This window comes from Metopolophium dirhodum, chromosome 6, assembly GCF_019925205.1.
Source record: "Metopolophium dirhodum isolate CAU chromosome 6, ASM1992520v1, whole genome shotgun sequence".
NCBI classification, from domain to species: domain Eukaryota; kingdom Metazoa; phylum Arthropoda; class Insecta; order Hemiptera; family Aphididae; genus Metopolophium; species Metopolophium dirhodum.
Genome location: NC_083565.1, coordinates 19,306,348 through 19,330,290, shown reverse-complemented (window position 1 = coordinate 19,330,290; position 23,943 = coordinate 19,306,348). Strand labels below are relative to the sequence as shown.

Genomic DNA, 23,943 nt, shown 5'->3' with positions numbered 1-23,943 from the left:
CGCGCGTACCCCTGGGGTGGGACCTGTATTGTTTTTTGATCCACACTGCACCGGCGCGTGCATCGGTTGCACTTTACCGCAAGAGTGCAGGACATAGGTAATATAGCTATACACCATATAATATAATATGCACACCGATATAACTATACATCTGCGAGTGCACTTCACGGGTAGTATTTCATTAACCCGCGGCGCAATATACGAATTATACGATATTTAATTATATTATTACTATATATGCGACACGATAATATAATAAATGTATTGCACCTATAAACTATATTGCTTATGATTATTTCGCTCGTTATTCGATACAGTAGGTATATTGTATAATATATAACCGACAGTCGCAATAATAATATTTAAGAGGGCTGAAGTCCGGTGCCGTAAACTGAGGGTCATATACGCAGCAGCATTGCACGTCATGCGATCATTAGTTAAAGTATATCACAAAGGCGGGAGGTCACGAGCATATTATTATATACATTGTTTTTCAAGAAATGTCTTCATTATTACATTACATCATTACCTATTTACCTATAGTGGCTATAACCGAAGGGTTGTTATGTTTAAAATATTTAACGTTTTGTTGTTATTGTTTAAAACGAATAAAATATATGTTTAAAACAGTGTAAAATCCAAGTGAATATTGTGTTTTTTTTTTTTTAAATGTATTTTTAACGATGTTTTAAACAGAAAAAAACAGTTGAACAAAAATGAAGTAATACACCAACTCTGGCTATAAGTAACTATATAAGTACTTGAAAATTAATCTTTGTTGACTCTTATAATTTTTGATCAACAAGTTACTTCTCAACATATTAGACGAATACATAAACATATGCTACATATTTTATTGATTTATATGATATGCTTATAAATGATAATAAAAGTAAGTAAATTTAAAACCGTAATTTTCTGCAATACAAAACACTCTACCGCCGAATCCCAGCGGTCAGCTTACTGTTCGTAATTTTTGCAGTCCTTAATGATACAGTTAAAGATATATAACTTACGCCATTGTAGAAATCTTTATTCGGTTTACTCTTCAGGTAAATCTAAAAAGTGAGATTTGGTGTGAAACTGAAAAGTGTATTACCCCCCCTCCCGCCTATATTCGCTCTTCTAAATAAAATGTTAACGCAAGATGGTAACTATATGCGATTTTAAATCACTGAAATAAAACGTGTATAAGCGTACAATACTGTATTTATAACATATTATAAAATATAGATTATTACTTGTTAGTAAATAAGTTATAACTTATTATGGGTTGGATTTTATGATTAAAAGTATACTATTATTGTATAATAATATCAATAACCAACACCGACAACTTTATTTTTAATAGACAATATAATACAATATATATAGGTAGGTATATGTATAAGAATCGGAAAGTGTATAATATATTGCTCTTAAAGTAGGTATATCGTCTAATATAGTAAGTACCTATATTGTATAATAAGTAAGTATATATCGTACGCGTATACATAATATATTTATATATTATATTGTATAGATGCATAACAACAGCTGTAATCAATACGGTGCAGTAGTATTATAATTTATAATATTATATAGGTACCTACTTCTGCAGATGATAATATTATATTTATACGCTACTAGTGCGAATATAATAATAATAATAATAATATACAATATACTTAAACAACGCGTTCGTTTTTTCTCTTGCGGTTGAGAATCGTTGAGATTAACGTTAAAAAAAATAACAAACAAACTCGGAATACACACGATAGGTATATTATTTTAAATTTTAGTTATGAATATATTTTGCAGTTTGTATGTAAAATATAATGTCATAGACGTTCGGAAAATCGGGTAATGAGCATAATAATTATATTATTTTGCGCCGACGACGCCTTCTACAGGGGAACACCTGTTATAATAATCATCATTATACCTATTGTTCTTAATCTTACTCGGGACTAGTTATTTGAAAAACGATAATGCCGAATATCACTCACTCCGTCAATTAGACGGCTCGTAACAATATATATATATATATAAATAACACAGTTCGATGAATCACTATAAACCATGTATCATTTATTTTTTATTTTCTTCCTCACAGTTCAGGACTTCGGGTAATTGGCCGCAGCTATATAATAATATTTTGTCCGTGACCCGTAATTAACCGAAATTATACCTCGGACGAGAAACATAATATAATAGGATATACATATATACTGTACTTGGTAATAAGAAAAAAATATGCATCTAAATACGTTATTAGTAAAATGTAAAATATTATTTTGGGCCGAACGTACAATTACGATTATACCCTACGTGTACCCAAGAACACTTGACACTAATAGGTAAAAATATACACTTATTATACGGTAGTATAATATTATTCTGATATTATATAACGTGTCTTAAGCTCGTACGTGAAATCGCACATAATATAGGCTAAAAATTATATTTCATGATATATACCTGGTTAACTATTAACCGGTAACAGTCATCCATAACAGATAAATCATTTAAACTGTTTATTTCAAAACAAGTTTGCAAAAGTATATTGTTCAAACTATGACTAAGTCGTGAGTTTATATTAGAGTGCTGGACACTGGTATCGAAACTAAATGGATCTCGTTCGATTGTTGAGCTTTCAAATTGAAACAACGAGAGAACACCCTTTTTAATAGTAGGTACTACCTATATTGTAGCTTTCTAAAAATATATTTGGTGGGCTTATAAGTTATAATATTTATTTATTTATTTTTATCCCTAGCCTTATAACATATACGGGTATAATATTAAGAATTATAAAAAAGTTTAAATATGAAATTTTAGATAAATTAATTCAAATTTATCGCGTTATTTGTGGATTCAACTATACAGTACTATACGGTACTATATATCAGTACTATACATTATTTCCTTTAAATTTAATTAAAATTTTAAATAATTACTAATATTATATAAATATATTATAGACGATACACAAATATAACATGGATATTCGGTTCCATATAAATAGGAGTGAGATAATTACTTTCGAACTTTCAAAGGAACGATTACTTAATCGTTATATTATATTTGTGATGTATGTGAAATAATATGATATAATTTATAATAATATAAGAAGTTGTTAAAATAGACAATAATTTATTAAGATAATACATTATTCGTATCACATTGACATGCTAATAATTAATATTATATATCATAAGTCATAGCGTAAGATGTATACACTTCACCTATACGTAAGAGTGAGCAAGACAATGAAACGTTGACTTAATGTTTTTAACTATTTGTTAAAAAAATTTTAATAGTTTTTGAATAATAAATAGGTTTTGTAACTATTTTACGTTAAAAAAACACTATGTTTATAGTTTTCACTTTATTAATAGCCAGTAGCCACATAGGTTCAATCTAAGTGTATTTATAGTATTAAGTGTAAAACAAACATAAACTCAATTGATTTCAATAAATGTTGTTTGATGTTATTTTTATTCAATTAATGACATTTCTTGTCAACATTCCCTTAAAACATTTTTAAAATATAAACTGTGATTGTCTCATAAATTTATCTACACTCTCCTGTGTTTCCATTTTTCATTATAGATTTGGGGTATATTTTAAAATAACAATTATTAACTCCAATAAAAATAATTGTAAATTGTGTTACGAAGGACACCTACATCATATTGTATGTATAACATACTATAAAAATTTAGCCTTTTTTACCGCGACTTTTTTCCCTTATTAACCAATATTTTCAATTAATATTTTGATTAAAAAACGATTCTGTAACGAATATGCCCAAATTTTATTTTATTTTATTATATTCAGACGTTGAGTTAATCACGTGCAATACAATCATACGAAACCATTTTTACATATTACCTAAATTATAATATATTTAATATTAAAAAAAAAAAATTGTCGTATACGAATGGAAAATCAAATTTGTTTGACCAGAGTTCCGGAACGACACACGAGCGGTTGGTCGATATAACTAATATAAGCTATGTAAATGCGCATAATAATATTACAAACATGTGTACATGCGCAGCAGGTATACTACCATTCATTATTTCGTTGGACGGGTTTAAAAAGAGACTGTCGTTTCATTATATTTTCTTCGATTCATTGGGTTTTAACCGAGTCGAGCCTTGAATGAAAAAGTTTTAAACAAAAAAATTACTATATACACACATGTCGTTCGCTATGTATTATACACCGCGCGCGCCACAAAAATTGTCGTGCACTTAAATCATACACGTCTTGTGTATAGAAAGTCATCGGAAATTCGTTCGGATTTCGTAAACTTCACCACCTCTTTAATACACACACACACTGCAATTTACAACGATTACCTGCCGAGTAGTAGCTGCCTACTTGCAATTCACTATATATACGTAAGTATTCATTATTCATAAATATTATCGAGTTGGCGTACATAATATATACCTGTATAATAATAATATGTGTGAACCGTTCTCATATTCCACGCGTGTCTGTCTCCCTCCGTTGTCTCTGTCGACCCGTAATATATTATATTTAATATGGTTGTTTTTTTTCCACCGTATTATAATATAATATCAAATAATATTCCATCGCGTTAATTAATCCGTACGTATCTCCAACGCCCTGGAAGTTATGGTGGATAAGGGTGGAGAGGGGAGGTGGAGGGCATTAAACGCGACGACGGTGGTCGTCGGAGACTGCGAGTGACTGGCGCGGACCAAGTGTGCGTATATAGTGTCTGAATATAGTAAATACACATGTACATACTACATACCTACCTGCGGGTTGCGTAACGTCCGCATATGCGTGTAAATGTATACACGGCGACGACTATGATGATGATAATAATATCGTTATTGTGTGTGTAATATAGTCGTCAGCGCCGCGATGACTCAAAAACAAAACAAAACAAAAAAGTAAAACTGGTTTTATTTTTATTTTTTTTTTTTACGTCACCCATTCATCCGTTTTGCGTGCTGCGGGGTTTTTGCGTGACGAAGGACTGAAGGACCCTCATATTGACATCAATGTAATAATATTATATAATATAGTACAAAATCATAAACCATATTATGGACTATGGTTAGGTATATTATCCATGTGGATATGTGACGGTAAATTACGTTAAACGGGAAATAACGATATCCGCGTGATTAACGTTAGTGACCAAATATTTATAGGTAATTATCGTTACAAGCAATATGAACTAGATATTCACACCGGGCGACGGGCGTGAAATTGCCAAAATAACATATGGTTCATATTATTAGGTTTTAATGTTTCTATCTTAGCAGTACCTATCTTAGTATCTTCAGCCGCCAGCGCGGGACCCTGAAATTTCTCCAAGTTAAAATCTTAAACAAAACGCCATTTTTCTGGTTCACCGAAGTCGCGGTGTAAAAGATTTGGAGCATACCTACACATAATTTCATGATTATAATATTATTGGATTTTTGTCCTCGATGAATCCGTTTCGCCCAGGGCCTCGCAAAAACTAGCAGCATCGGCACTGACTTCTAGGTGCAATGTCTGTTCGTACGATTATTATATAGTCATATGGAATTATGGGAGGTACAGCAATAGCCATATAGGTGTATTCACTATTATACGATAGATATATATATATGCACATGTATCATATGTATTATAACACTATATACGCACAAGGCGTGTATATAATATACAATCGATTTCCGGTCGACAGACGTGTATATATCATTTCTGGTGCGCGCATTATTATTCCAACAGAAAAGAAATACAATAATAAAAATTATTATCATTATACCTACAGTATAAATTATTGTACGTACGTACGTACGTGCATATACATACCTACTATGTATTATACATATTATATAGGTGAGGTAGTCTTACTACCAGCAGCTACTCTACCCATATACACGTATATACTATATAATCGTATGCGTTATGATACACCTAGTGTGATAATATAATAATAATAACAATAATAATATTGGAAGCAGTCGATTGGTCCGTTACGGTTGATGGGCGCCCAACCGCAATGTAAAGGGCCACTTTCTAGACGAAACGTGATCGTTCTGCCGGTGAACACGCGGGAAAACGCTGCGATGGCAAACATAATAATAATAACAATAATATACATACACATATACATATAAGTTTAATCATCCACCACTGATCTATATTATGATGTGCGCCGTGGTTGTTCGATCCCGGCGAAAAAAATATCGGAAACACGACGACCCTTATTCCTATTACTCTCGTATTACTATATTAGGAATTGAGGAATAAGTACTAAGTCTGAGCGCGACACTACGTCTATATATATAATATACCATAGAAAACAATACATTTAATAGTATATTTTCACATTATATTATAAACAATGCCGGGGGCAATCAACGAATTGGTATAAGTTAAGATGTCATTGAAGTTGATAGATATTGAATAATGAATTTATTGAGTCTTTATCGAAGTGACATACATTTGGTCTGTTATTTACCCCTGCGCTGGCTGCGTAACGCGTATTTGACTTAAGAGTAATGGAAAATTGTTTGAGTTAATTTTGAATTTTTATTACCAAAGAAGTATATTATATAATCTTTTTTCATAAATATCCTAAAATTGTTTTAACATGCCCTCCGTATTTTATAGGTGCATAATCTGTAAATTATTTTATGGTAAAAAAAATGTTGTAAAAGGATATTTGAAAATTATATTAATATTAAATTTATTTTAATTTTATTATTTAATAGAATATTGACAATCTGTGACCTGTGTTGGAATTGTAACAATAAGTAAATATTATGATTTATATACATTTTAATTGTGAATAATATGAGGAGGGAACCAACCAGTTATGGAACCCAACCTAGTATAAAATTTAATTTTTATTGTAGTTAACTTCATTGATGTACTTAGTTATTCAAAACGTTTAAACGTATCAACCTTATTTACTAATTTAAAAAAAAAATTAATTAATTTAACTTAACTGAGTAAAAAAATTATTATTTATTTCTGTAGCCTCGTGTACATAACCTAATGAAAATTTCAAAAGTTTATGTTCTATAATTGCATACCTATATAACACGTGTGTGTAACGGTTTTTGTTGGAAGAAGGGGAAGAAAACGATTAGTAATAGTATCAAACTAAAGTTATAATAATATATTTATTTCCTATAGATTTGCGCCATCGAAAAATTCAATGATGTTTCATGTCATGATATGTTCAATGTGCATAGGTAGGACTGGCAGGTATTTATAGATAATAGGTACAATGGTACATTATTGATGCAGCTGTGTGGTATTTGTATTTTAAGTGATTCACGGTAAGCTACTTGATTACTTGAATGAATTTACTACCTACAATATAATAGAAATACACAATATATACAATACTACAGTATAAATATGTGTGTTATATGTGCTATTGAAGTTTTATTGCAGTTTAATGACAAATATGAGTGCGACTTTCGGCAACAAACAAATAATTATTTTGTGATATATAATATAAAGGTATCTGGTAGTTGTTGTACAATAAAATGTGAACTAAAAAATATAAACGTCCAGATATTCCGTTTAGTAGTGAGGACTATGATAATGATACCAATACAATTATAATTAAAATTAAAACGTTAAGTAACATGAGATACAAAAACGTATTTTTAACAAAATGTAATTAACTGCGGTCAAACTTGTTTCGTGTGTCCTATTCCGGATTATATAATATACACAATATTGTAACTCTACATAAAATAACGAATTTTCCGCGAGATAACCATAAAAGCTGTTACATAACGTACGACATAAAATTAAAATAATGTTTACTGATATAGTGATATACTGATATGTAAATTAGTTTGTAGTTGAAAATTGAAGGTTTGGTAGTTAAGTCTTAAAAATATAATATAAAGTTCCTCATAGGTACCTAAATAATAAAATCGTCCTTACAGAAATCAAAAAATATCAATAATATCTATGAAATTATTTTTTTCTATAGACATCTGAAGTTTAAAATTGAAAGAAATTGTATATTTTAACGAAAAATAACAAATCTATCATTAAATTATAGTTAATTATTTTAATTCATACTACATAATATTAATACCTATATTAATATTGTAGGAACCTACGATTTTTTGCAACGAGTACCTATATGATATAATATAATATTATGATAAAATAGAATGATATATCATTGTAATAATTACTAACATAAACATAAATTAATAATACGTAGTTATATAATTAAATGATAATATTTCCTAAGAAATCGAGGCTGACACAATGTTTCCGCTCGTATTTCGGATGCTATGTTTTATGATTGAAGTCAAATTCAATACATTCATAATTCATTAATGACAGTGTCATACTTAAATACTCAATGATGACGACTGATGAGATACACTCGAAAGTGTCGAAACCTACTATACAGCAGAGCGACTTATCCACCTTTGTATGTAGATTGAAGGTATTTAATATATGATATATCAAATTAAAAATAATAATTATAGGTATATATATGTAGGTAGGTGGTACTCCGTTTAGTGTTAATACTTAAAAACGGTTCGGTGGTCATAATCAAGATATTTGATGGACATATTTAAATTATTTAAATCATGATCATAGGTGTACAAATAAGAAATGAATAAAAATAAACAATAAAATATAAATTTAAACTACAGATATTAATATATTATAATATAATATTATGTTTTATTTAATAATAATTGATAGCCACTAATCCTTCGCCAACGACCATACCACGTTGAATACACCAGTTCTCGTCCGATCACTGAAGTTAAGCAACGTCGGGCGTAGTTAGTACTTGGATGGGTGACCGCTTGGGAACACTACGTGCCGTTGGCATTTTTTTTATTAATCCTCTTTCCAACTTAATATAATCATATTTTATAGCATCTTGGGTCCACGGATCGCGTGAAGCCCATATTATGCTAAATTAATTTTACTTAACAGCACAGTGAGTTTACCGGTTTTTCTACTTTAAATGTATGAATGATATTGTAAATATATTTAAACGATACACGATTGCAATTTGCAGTAAATCATTTTGTTTTCATACTGCTTTATTTTCACAGAACGGTAAATATTTATTTTAATACATGCAACAATATTAATTGCCTATAAGTTTAACTTGTGCTGTTTAAAAATCGTTTTTAATGAGGTAATAGGTATAGGACATAGGTATAATTAATTAAATAATGTTATTCGTTGTATTCCGCGCTTTTATTGTGCCATAATGCCCATAATGGTATATATTTACAATGGTGTGGTACTAATAACGTGAAAGTGTAAAAACACTAAAAGCGTAATATTGTAATATACGAGTAGTATAGTCAGTTATACGTCTTACCATACCCAAGCACAAACAAAAATTAATGAACTCTGAACAACAAGTAATCAATCACTTTCTAAATTATAGTTATAGTAACTTATTCTATCAAAATATAAAGGTGTACAATTTTTTTAGTAAAATTATATATAGGACATATAGGTATTTCGTATATATAGGATTAGGATATTGTAAATTATATTTAAATAGTAAGATTTTTTACATACAATTTATTATTGTGCAGTTTAATATATGAGTTTTATAACATGACCGATTCCGTATCAGTGATTATAACAATTACTAAAAACGTATTTGGCATATTACAAAATAAATTAGTTTTTAAAATATTATTTTTCAGTCCGGGTTACTAGATGGTGATGTTCTTTTTTTTTATTTGTTCTAATAGGAAAGTAGTAATTATAGGATGCATCAAAATGTTTAGGTAGCAATTTTTCGGTACCACTTTGGATTTAATATTATTTAATAATATAGCAAGGGTCTGAAGAAATTAAAATATACAGTTAGCGATAAGTAAGTACTTAGGTACTACGCGTGACATCGGTACCTAATTAAGAGAAAATGGGGAGGGGTGGAGAGTGAATTCTTTTAGTGTAAATTTCGCCAAATTTTCATGTCGTGAAATTTAATTTCAAAAACATCTATTGTTTCAGTTTTTAAACGTCATATATATGCTGTTTATATAAATGTGTACCATCGAACAGCGTGTATACCAGGTACCTATTTCACATTACCCATACTTAAATGAAAACGCGTAAGTAGGTGTATAAAATGCAAATCTTGCGTAGGTTGTAGGTTTACGTATAAATATAGGTAACTATTTATAAAATATACAAATACGCTCCCCGTGTATTATAACTGATACGATTATATTTCACGGTCCCGATGAAAGTTTAATACGAAGTAAAAAACGGGAGGTACATAATATTATAATATTAGGTATAGGTACTATATTATTATTAAAATATTATTACTACGGCGGAAATCCAAAGTTTCGAAAACGCGCGCCCTTTTGACACTTCGGGGGACGCCGCGCCCCCTATTAATCCGGCGGGCGGACCGGGCAAATCGAAAAGTTATTAATAAGTTTCGGTTGTTGACAGTGGTGTTAATTTACGCGACGCCGCCGTCGAAACGTCAGGAGCCGCACACGCACGCACACATGACGTTACGTTCACGGCGGCGGCGGGCGATTGTCACAGGTTGCGCGCGACCATGTGATACGCGTGGCGACCGATTCTCGCAATAATTCCCAACCCCGAGGCCACCGCCGCCGCTGCGTAGCGATACTGCGCCACCCACCCCCCAAACCGCCGTCCGCCACCGAAAGGAGTATGTGTGTCTCTGACAACGTTATTAATTAATACTGCTCCGGCTACTATATATCATATATATATCAAAACTGTGTGATCCAGGACATTATATATATATATATATATTATATACCTATACATAATATATACCCCGACAACCCTTAGGCGTCCGGCCACCGTATATATATATCATACGATGTGACTGCACGCGTCACACAAACTGGTCACCGTTCGAACGCCCTTTAATTTTCTCGATATTATATTATTATTATAGCAATTTTCTAAACGCTCGATGACACCATACGCGACGATACGATATCATAATATTATGACGGAAACGTGCTATGTGCAGCGCAGTTCGAGTGTCGTATAATAGTAGGTTGTACGGTAATATTAAATTTGATAATGATATGCAACAGTAGTAAACGCGCGTATGTCCATATAATAATAATATTGTATAATTTGCAGTATATGCGAAACAAACGATCGTCCTGCAGTGACAGAGTAACTATTTGAGTTCATGCTTACATTTTTATATTGTAATTATACTATTTGATACACTCCCCCAAAAGTGGCAAAACTTTTACTCGCTGTCTATTAAATAACAAAACAAAAAATAAATACTATAATGTTAGGCGCCTATTATATCTTCTCAATATTAGACTTTGTTATATTTTATGATATGAATATTTATAAAAATAATTTTAGCATACCTAGGTAATTTATTTAAATTGTAGATCAGGACAAAAAAATCGGATTTTAGGATACCCATATTTGTAGAATAATGTTTATGTAATACAATTAAGTTACGAAAATATACATTAAATAATTTATTCAACGAACTATTCTCCGGGAATTTTCATCTAAACGCATAGTGAAAATCCCTTCAGTGTCATAATATCACTATGATTTGAATATTATATATTATTATATTACATAGGTACTCCTCCGAATAAAGTAATCATTTTTACATTTTTTTCATAATACGTTTAAAATCTAAGATATCCTATATTGTCGATAATACACTACTTACATATAAACTAGCACATCCCATTGCGCTTTGATGCCCGTAAAAATGATAACTCTTAAAGAAGTTGTGATTGTTCAACTTCTTTTTGGTGCAACTCAGCCACCGTAGTGTATACTGGCAATCCGACTACGCCGGATCGCGGACAGTGTGCGACAGCATATCTAGTAGGCAATCCATATACTTACACACGGGAAGAAATATATATATTAAGATGTGTGTATATTTTAAATTAATATCATTCAAAAGAAAATAATATTATTCTAAGATACACGGCATAAACTGCTATAAAAAATGTAATTATACTATTTCTTAGTAATAGTGTAATACTTGTGGTATTTCAAACAGGTATGTAGTATTTTTTTATTTTTTTTTATTAATTAACCCGCGGCAACTTAGGCCATTGGGTGGTTTTTACTGTTTGGGAGGGTACTGTAGGTTTTAAACACGTTTTTTACACAGTTTGACAGATTTTTTTAGTGGACACTGGTAGGTATCAGTTATGTGGGGGATAGCGGCACTTCTCCCCGGACACCGTGACTTGTCTGAAGAAAAATGCCGAGGTTTTGAACCGGCGTCGGTGCGCTTCGAAACCGACGCCTTAGTCCGCTCGGCCCCTCCGTCCCCCGTATGCAGTATTATAATATACAAATATGTAGGTAAGCAATTGTACAGAAAGAAATAAGAAATAAAAGTGCATGGATATAGTTTTACACTTAAATTTTTATACTATATAACGATAATATCACTCAATAACGGAAATTGTTTGTGGTCTGGGTAATTTAACTATAAATCCATCGTAGAAGATTTACATAAATATTTGGTGTAGTGAAAAGTCACTCTAGTGGTAATATTATATAGTATTAATTGTTAAAATGTGGTATTGTATTCCAGTATAAACTTACAAACTAAATGTTCTCATTAGTAATTAACACGTATGACGTGTATCTACCGCCTGTCAATAAGTGTATTGTAACAAAACGACTACTTATTAATCACTATTTAGAGAACAGTTATTTTTTTCCAAATTATTAAATCATTTGAATAATAATAAAATATCTACTGAACTGTCCATTTTCGATAAATTCTCAAATTCTTATTTGCGTCGACGCGCGTATTAATTTTAAAAGAAAATACAATAGGAAAATCCTGACTAGTATAAAAATTTAAATCGTTACCAATTTAAATATTTAATATACAAATGTCTAATATGTCATGTTTAAATTAAGTCATCACTACGATACAGTGTCACAACACAAAATAACAATAAAATAAATATTAAAAAACAAAAACGTACAGCACTGATGCTAATTGGCATTCATAATTTTACATATAAATTATATTGTATGAACATGCGTATGAATAGTGTCATTGTGTCACAATCACGTATATTTTAGGTTCAGAGATACGAGTGGTGTTATGGGCGTAGATGTTACAATAATTATTATAATATATGTGTATTATTGTAATACACACAGTATTTACGGTTGGATTTTTATCAAAATTTTCAATAAGATTTATTTTTTTAAAAACACTATAGTGCCTGAAATATGATTATATGAATAGCGACGATATTCAAATGAAGGGATAGGAATAAAAAAAATACGATTTGCACAAAATAAAATTTCATTACAATTGGTAGGTACATAATATAAAATCTACTCTGAAGAGATAAATATATTGTCACTGTACGATGATAGCGGAGCTGACTAGCTGAATTATTGCTGACACTGTTCTATTGGCGTCATTATGGGCGATTATTATTTTAATTGGATTATACTTAGGTATATTTTTATACCGTATCATCATCAGTTGCATTGCATATCGTTTTTATTCGACGATTGTCGTTAAATGAAACGTAGAAATTCTAGACATCTATTTTAATAATATCCTGTCGTGAGTTCATAAGGCACCGTATCAATGAAACATTTAAACGTCGTTTCTGTGCACGTTATATATATATCAACCTATATCATATTGATGCTCAATGGTAATGAATCTAAATTTCTAACAGTCTAGTAGAATATAGAATATCACTGTAATTTATTTTTATTTTTGTCAGTCAGTCGATACCCTTTTTAGGAATACCACGGTCACGGTGCAATGAAACCACTGACAGTTAAGTTATATTATAGCTTGGAGACTTGAGAGACAATAATAATAACAACAATATACCGTACAACGAATATTAATTACTATAAAATGTGTACTTTAACTTTTTTTTCTTGTTTTTCGTTTTTACAGATAAAAACATTGTGGAGATCAAATGTGAGAATGAACAAAAGAATGACAAGATGGCATAATCCTAACTTTAGAGGGGTCTTTGTTGTGTGGTGGGACGGTAAGGGTGATGGAGTACGTTTGAAAGTAAAAGTAGTTCCATCCGATAAAGTTTTATAGTTGCATAATGTATAAAAAAAAAGGTTTAATGAACTCAGTTCTTTTAAAATTTTTTCAGAATATTTAAATATTTAACTCGATAAACTGTTGATAGTAAAATTATGTTCAGAAAAAAATTAATTTCGAAAATAGAGACTTGGATTATTTGTATTATATAGCTCATCTATAAGTATAAACCTAATACTACACATTTTTATCATCAAATATTATGAATTTTACTGTAATAATATACATATATGTATATATATATATATGGCGCACGACTTAAAATACGGGAACGCATACGTATAAGACGTTTGGCCCGCTGTGTTTTGCTAGCGTATAGCTGATATTGTTTATTAGCTGCGAATGTACAACGACACAGCCCATATTATATGCACGGTGTATAATACGCATTCCAGAGAAAATTATTATTATTTCCGGGGGCGTGCGAGCTGAGGGTTAAGTATTGTTGTACGTCGGAAAACGTTATTAAATCGGTGGAAAAGCATCAGCGTCCTAGCCCGGCAGCCCACACCCGGCTATAACATATTATATATACTCATCCCCTATATATATACAACCCTCCGCCGTGGATGAGTTGTCGTATATGTATAAGATACGTCAACTTTTTGTCAAAGACACACTCGCGCGCGCAACAATTAATTGTTATTTAATTATATATACGGATCCTGCAGCTGATATTGCGTGTACTATTTGTACGGAAACGCCGCGTGTTTTCATTTATAAATACGAAAATTCCGGAAAGTTTTTCAATAGGTTTATATCGTACGTAAATCAATGTTTTTACATTTTACCACTCATTTAATTACCAAGCGGATAATAAACCATAACAATCATACCGTACCCGCCTATAAAATATTTACCTTTAGAAGACGCTATACACCCGCATGCGCAAGTCTCCGTCTTATAATCGTGTAACATGGCAAATTGTACGTTCTGAATAATCCGTTTTACTATTTTGTGATTAATATTGGAGTGAATTGACCTATTATCAAATTTAGAAATAAGAATATTATCTCTTAGGTTTTTTTTTTAATATTTTAATTTTAAAGCAAGCTCAGAGTATTTTAAAATGCACAAACAATTTACAATTTTTAATATACTCGTAACTTTCTTTAAAATTATGTATAAAACGTATGAGGTTTACTAGATAAATGATAATACTCTTACTCTTAAACTTGATAATAGGTCAATTGGCTCTTATAACGTACCTAAGTTTAATAGATTTTTCAGAACGTACAATTTGGTATATTATGCGTTGGCATAACGGGTGAAGCGTCCTCTTAAATATTATTAATATTATTGCGTGTTCGAAGCATTGGAAACGGAATAATATTATTATATTTTCCGTATATATAGAGGACAAAGCGATTTATAAACTTCGGCTGGGTTGAAAGAAAAACGTTTATCCAATTGATTCGTTTAAAGTAGGTTGTAAGTAGGTACTTATACTTTTGTAAAACTTTTTTTGTTTTGTAACTTGTTATTTTGATTATCCACGCAATAGGTTAAAACGAACGGTCCTTATTAAGGAGGTAATATTATGTAATATTTATATTATGCAGATGAAAAATAAAAATATTGACTCATTATGTAACTAATATAGGTAGTAGTACCTATATTTAATTGACTATTAAGTATACAGAGTGTCTCACCGTATTTGTAATCGTATACACATCAGCCTCCTACCTACACTTTAAACATTACATTATTAGGTACCTAAATTAATATTTAATGGGAATTCTGATTTCCGAATCCATAAATCAACTTTTTAAAAAAAATTAACATAAGATTTAGTCATTTCAGATTATGAAAATATTTTGTTTTGATTAAACTACATAAGAAAAATAATGAAATTTTGATAAAAATAAATAATTTTTCAGAGATTTTTTTTAATGTCACGATATAAGTACTGAGGCCCACCAACTTGGACGTACCCTAGCCTAAATACACTACTAAATAAAAGAGTATCTACAAAGTATAAATAACATCACGTTATAATAATTCTAATATAAGCATTGTTTATCATTAATGAAACCAATTAATTAGGCTGTACACATATACGCCGCCTGTACCTATTACCTATATAAGGTACTTCAGACAGGTTCTTATATTTATATCATGATTCACGAGTTTATTGGAATTACCATAATAGTTTGTTGATATTGACTTCATACATGCAATTTTCAATTTTTTTTAGTCTGCAAGGTTTTTTAGATTCTGAGCGGATCGATGAATGTATTGATTTTACAATGTGTTTTTTTTTTTTAAATTTAAATTTAAAATTTTTGTTCGTGTCTTTTTACACTATAAGTAGTTTAAATAAACCTTCGATTATCAACTTCAGTATCTTATTTGATGGGAAAGTGAATCTAGTTGGTTCAGAAGTAGTGTTCAAAAGCGCCGAGAAAAACAAAAATAATAAATCGATAAATATCAATAAAACTTTATTTGATGGGCCAAAAAGCATGACTATTTAATACAAGGCACTTGATTTATTGTTACAATAGCAGTTTAAAAATACATATTTACAATTTTCTTTTATAAGCGTTTAAAGTTTGATTTTTGACAAAATGTATCAAATTTAAAATTTAATAATTATTTTGTAGTTAAAAATGTATAAAATATTCAACTTTCATAGCTAAGGATCGAGCATTTAAAACAAGGTTCCACGTAAACAGATTATGTATGAATTACTATATTCACAATAATATCATCAAATATACTTAGTAATATCATAAGCTGATGAATGACCGTCTTTGCTCAGAAACGTTTTTCTTATACAATTATATTATATCATTAAATTCAAATTTAACACCATTTATTACAGTGACTAACTTGTAATCTACTGTACAGCAGAGCGACACCCACTTTCCCACCTTTGTTTTAATTTTAATAACTAATTTAAATACAACCAAGCTAACCAAAAAAACCATATTCAAGATTAAGAATGTCTTAACCTAAAGTTATTTTTTTAGTATTTAGGAGCAAAATATATATAGACTATTTGTTTTAACTGGCTGAAATTTAATTTTGAAATACAATTTAGATTTACAGTCAGCTGCATGTGATTAACAGAATATCGACATATTTGGTTTGTTGATTACCGTACAAGACGTTATTTCCAATTCAAACTATTAGTCCTTATATAAGCTATGATATCGATGTTTTAACATGTGTAGAAGTTATAAATAGGTAGGTATTTAAATATTTAATATAGTATATACCTACAACAATCGTCAAAACATATTATGAATAGAGGACACATTCTGTAGACTAGAATATAATATCGTTACCAATTACCATAACCACGACGACGGCGACAGTGTGCACGTCAGAATAGGTATAGGTAAGGTACCTTTGTATATAAATATATATATATATATATATATATATATATATATATGATTTACACGGGCGGTGGAGATTTGGAACGCGCGAACACCCTGCTGGCTGCAGTTCACCGTAGCCGGTGTATATAATATATTATTATAATAATAATGTGTACAGTTTACAGACTACGACGAGACGCATTGCCGGAAGTGCCTACTTTATACAGCCGGTCGGTGGAAGTCGAATCGACATTGGAAATGAAAAAAACCGAACGAATGAAAAAAAAAGACGCGTTTTGTTTCTGATAACCGTTGATCCGTAAACGAACGGTTAGGGAGGCGGGAAGGGGTGGGGAATCCATAACGCGTTCACGGTCCGCCGAGATCCATAGAAGCAAGACACCAAGAAATCACGGAGCAAAATTAGAAGACGAAGGAAAAAAAAACAACATCGAATAATAATAATACACCCAGCACACTGCTGCTGCTGTTGCTGCTGGTGCAGTGTGCGAGCAGGAGAAACAAAAACAAATCGGAGAGAGAGAGAGAGAGAGAGCAACTCGTCGAAGGTATACACACACACACACATACATATGCGATATATACTTAGGCGAGTATATATATGTATATACAGATACATATTTATACACTGCTGCAGGTACGCACCAGGTAACATGCCATGCTGCAGCGAAGACGTGCCCGCCGGATCTTATTAGACTACCATCGTCGAAACCGGCAATCACACACGAATCCCGGCGGACCATCGTCCGAGTCATTTGTATATGATATACGAGATCACAAATTATCGCTACACATAATCACGCGTCTGTTATTTGAATATAATATAATATTACCATTATATAGGTACACGACGGATCGGCGTGTACGCGTATTATATTCGGACGCGGGGCAGACGGATAGATATGGTATATATATATATATATATATTGGTAGGTATAAACCTAGGTACCTGTACACGGCGCGCCGGTATTATAAGGCGCAATGACTCCTCTCCGCGCCGTTGATTGCTTCACGACTTCACGACCGAATATCACATTTATATAATATTATGTATCGTATATATATATGTATAGAGGTAATACGGACGAATTATACGTTTCGAGGAAAACGATTTATGATTTCGTAAAAAAAATACAAAGTATATAGGTAGTAAAACGTATAGTATTATTATATAGGTATATATATATACGCGCGGACACGTGTGCGCTGCACGCTGCAATTTATCGAGCTCATTGCTGCAGTGCGTTATTGTATGTATATAAAATATTATATACAGATAGGTATATATATAATGTACATATGATATATAAATATAATACTGCAGCTGGTATCTTATTTCATTATAATAGGTATATTTATATTGTATATATATATATTATGTACACGTTGTCGTAAGTAGAATAGTATAGGGCCGTGGTACGAACACTGCCTAGCCATCACAGCTGTACTGTGCGACCATACTCTGTAGGAGGTATAGGAATATACATTGCTGTATATAGTATGACTAGTATGAGTATTGAGTATATATCCGAAACGAAGTATTACGAAGATTAACCGTCGAGCCTTGTCGCTGGATTCGATCGAAAGTCGGTGAAAATCGGACGAATCTCGTGCATTTTGCGTATGCTTACATTGAGATGGAAGTAGAATGACGTACACTATATTATTGTATATACCGCCACCAATAAAATGTACGACATTTTAATGCACTGACATAATAGGTTCAAAACAAATGTGATGAATGATTATGAAAAATACACATTGGTGTGTACACGCAACTATTGAGTTAACCTGCATGTGTTCGAACACAAACGTCTTGAAGAAACTAAAATAAATAATATACACTTATGTATATATAATATATTATATACTTAATTTGTGTTGAATCACAATATTATTTAAAAGTTTAATGAATAGCTGTTAGAAATCTTTAAAATCTTATATATATATATTATACCTAGTACCATCTATCAGTAGGTATATATTATAGGAATCTACATAATAATGTACGTAATATAATATTATTATTATTATTATTATTATAGGGTGTGCAAAGCTTGAGATACGTGTTGTTGCAATCATGTGATTGATTCCCGTTGTTCCCGGATATATTAGTATTTAAAAAAAAAAGCGCATTGTAAGTGTAAACGATATAAATTGTATATTATGTGATTGTGATTAGTATTGTATATTTAAAAAAAATATATAATTATAATATATCTAGAAAAATCCTAGTGGTAACCAATTTGAACGTCCGTCGCATAAAATATCGGAAACTAATTCAATAATAGTGTTGATTTTTTTTCGGTATGAGAACCACAATTTACTGATAATGTTCAATACTCGATAGTCATAATATTATTAGATATTATGTTATACGCGTCGTGTGACATATAGGAAGGTACACAGATTTACGTAACAATATTGTTGTATACGCGTGTAGCAGTTTAAAAGTGTTGTGCAAAAACGAAGAAATCCCGGTGAGTCGCTACACAGCGGAATCGGGGACTTGAGAAGGTTAATTGAAAATAAATGTTTTATCAAAAAGTATGTATAGGTATACTTTCACTCTCGGAGCCAGTGCTATAATGAAATGAGCAAAACATATCTATAAATTATTAGATTTTTTTTGTCTTTACATACATACTGCGCGACGACCTTGTGGTTTTTACCGTTGTAATAAACTCTACAAAGTTTTAGCAAAAAAAAAAACACGAGTTCTTATAGACTATATTATAAACATTGATAGTTTGATATCGGAACGCACACACGTTTTTATTTTGTATTTTACCGCGCCACTGCTGTGATGATAATGTGAATTAGATATATTATATGCATTAGAGAAACCGACCGCAAACGATTGCGCGAATGACTATTATATTAGCACGGCAAATTCATAATTATGATAATAATAATTTAGGTATAGCTACTGAACATGTACGAGATTTTTATTTTTTTTTTTAGTATTGCCCAAAATTATATGAAACATTACGAGCTCAGTAGGTATATTTATATATTATAAATGCGTCCATGAATATATTACATCGAATATTATGTTTACGTGTCATTGCAATTTTATTATTCTGCGAAAATACTCATTTCAATACCCTACTACCTACCGGTTTCATGAAGAACAGATTTTTTTTTATTTTGAGTAAATTAACTCTACGCGTTATTTTTATAACAAATAGTATGAATTTCAACCCATACATTAACGATGGTTGACAGAAGATGATAATATAACATAAGATTAACAATATAAAAAGTAACGTATCTATATATCGGTAGCCGGCAGATATCTATATATTAATACCTAAGGGCTAAGATATTATTGATTAATATTATAATATGCAGTTTACAGGAACGTGTTTAAACAAGAATAATGATACAATTGTTGACCAAGAATAATAATTTACGTATTGTCAAAAAATATATATACAAAAAACATAATATTATTCATTGTAGTGCACTTGTCAGCAACATTTTCGACGAGTTGCACAATTGAAGTTTACAAATAATTACCCAGGTAGAACGGCAACACGTAGACTTAACCACTTTTCACGGTTTATTTCATTCTATGCAGTTGAACAATATGGAAATTCATCCACGTGATAAAAAAAAAAAAATAATAATAATTTTGCTAACCCAGCTTTCATTTCTTTCCTCACTACAACAGTTACTAGCTATTCAATCATAATAGCTCTTAATATTATATTATAGTGTGTGTAGTAAGAAATTTGTACGAACTATTATTGCGGACATTTCAGATTGAAACATCGCATGCGATTTTAAATAAATATATTTTTATACGTCAATAATAAAATATTATAATCAATGTTTTGTTCTCGTATACGTGCGTTTCACATGTATAAAAAAAACTGAATCAGTATAATATAGTGAGAAAACACAACATATATCGGTAGCATAGTCACGATTCTATCACCGTTTCCAACACATGATTTATGTCTATACTGCAGTAACGTATGATTATGGAGGACGGGCCGGGGGATTACGAACGTTATTGAATTTTACCGAAACCCCATCAACCCTGTATGTACATATTATATACGATTTTGTAAGTATTTGTTTGTGTATAACGCCGAGGAAATAAAAAATAATAATCAAATAACCGAGTGGAGACTTTAACGACTATGTATATGTACCTACCTACGGAAACAATATGATTCCCAAGGATCCGGCATTCGTCGAGGTACCAATTATTATTGTCAGACTATAGTCGAAAACATTGTTAACGGGGTCTAAATATTTTCATCTCACTTTTTATTCTATTTTAATGGCGTTACCTATACAAAATAAAAAAAAGAACGAAACTCGTTAACGTTCGGCGTAATAAGTACATGTATAGGTATATAATATTGCAATTCTAAGATTTATTATACATAGGTATATCACCTGTTGGATATTATATATAGCTGTTATACATACTTATATACTCATTGTTGGTTTTGTTTTTAACTACATATATAGGTATACAAGATCATTTTAAACCCCGTATTATTCAATGTTTACAGTATCTATGATTTTTAATAAGTATTTGATATCGTTTTACAGAGCACACAACAGTGGGCACGTTAACTTGGTCACAGACGGTGTAATATTTCGTATTGACTTATTTTTTTTACCAATAATAAACATACACGCACACGCACTCCAAACACCGCGAGGTCCATTGGGTCAAACCGCATTTTCCGGTGTTCAATAGGGTGTCTATAGGGGCCTTAGATTTCAGTGTCAAATTTATAACCTCTCACAAAAAAAAAATACAACACGTAAGCGTGAGAAAATTTTGACAACTAACAAGCATTATCAAAGATAATTTTTTTAACCGGTAGCAATCGTTTGGTCGATACACTTAACTTTGAGCGAAAACATACACACATTTTATTACGGTAAACATAATAAATAATAATATATAAAATAAAAACATTAAAAACATTAAAAACTACTAAATACATTTATTCTAGTGTCAGACTTATTGGTTGAAAAAATAAAATTTGAAAATCAATCGTTACAAACGCGTAACCATATACCTAACCTATAGGTATATTATACCTAATGATACTTTATGAACAGATCATAATCCTCGTGAGTGGCTATGATAAGAATTTAAGATTTATTACAGACATAAAATCACATAGTAAAAAATATAGTATACTATTCAAGCATATTTCAACAAATATACTGTTCAACTTTTAATCAACAGTTTTTTTTTTTACTAAATATACTTATATAATATAAGTGGTGCTAGTTTTTAAGTCGTATTCCGAAAATAAAATATTTTACATGCATTTTTAATTTCATATTCCGCAGCAGAATATTATTTGGAGTATTTCGATCTATCAAAATCAAATTTTGAACCGGTAATTAATTAATCATAATAGTATTTAAAGTTAAGACGAGCGGAGTAGTGGATCAACATTTAGCAAGGCATCACTGCACCACTCCACTCAGCTTATTCAAGCTTTAAATATGTATAAACCAAATGACAAACGTATCACACGCTACTCGATATTTTCCATTTTGAAGAAAATATATGAATCATAAATATTATGTATTAATATTAGTAACCATTCATTGTATATAATAGCAAGTGGGAATTAGGTCATTTTTACATTTTATTCGTTTCTGTGATAAAAAAGCAAGCGTTACCCAAAATCGGTTAAAAAATTTAAATATCTGTACCCAGCCCAAAAACATTTTTATGTTAATATTCTGCTTTGTAATAAGAAATTAAAATGTATGTTGTTTTTAAATATTTAAGAAAAATGATAACAATAAAAATAATAAAAAATAAATAAAAATAAGTTATTTTCAACGAAATATTTACGAAACCTTGATAGCTTTTGAAATAATAAGTGTCCTACGTTAAATGTATCATCCAATATATTATTATATTTCCAAATAATATGATGGTTTATAACTATGTTATACCTAGTGTTATAATTAGTGTTAAAATAAAAATTATTGCTTTATTATAATGCTATAATCAATTGCGTAATTTTTATTTTGTACATTTCATAAGTACTTATGTTATTTAATATTTTAACTAGCTAATTTTTAGCAGTATAAGTATGGCATAATACTATATACTACACTTGAGTGAGAATACTCATCTAACTCACTCTCACCTTATTATAAAAGTACACGTGTACCTGCTTGTGACATAGCTCCCGTAGGCATATGCAAAGAAAACCTCATAAAAAAATGCATAATGATCAACTGCCCTAAATAAATCAAATCACATAAATTCTTCAAAAACTCATCTTCATTACAATAAATAAGCACTCGGTAAAATAAACGATTTTATACATTTTTGACAGCAAAAACTTAAGCCAAACATTTAAGAAATATTGTCATTACTACTTATTAGGTTTGAAATATTATGACTTGCATTTAACTTAAATTAAAAATCCATCATCGATATTGAACTGTTGGAAAATAGTAAAGTAAATTCTTTGGCTGATGGACTTTGCT

The 23,943-nt window shown here is 30.6% G+C and overlaps 1 protein-coding gene and 1 non-coding gene across 3 annotated transcripts in view; one reads left to right on the top strand and one right to left on the bottom strand.

The window, feature by feature from the left end:
* The window catches only part of LOC132947035 (protein lozenge-like), a 46,604-nt gene that overhangs the window by 13,701 nt on the left and 8,960 nt on the right, over positions 1 to 23,943 (bottom strand). The window lies entirely within an intron of this gene.
* LOC132947984 (5S ribosomal RNA) lies at positions 8,732 to 8,850 on the top strand. Its single transcript, XR_009664980.1, has one exon. It is a non-coding gene; the product is annotated as a 5S ribosomal RNA (ribosomal RNA).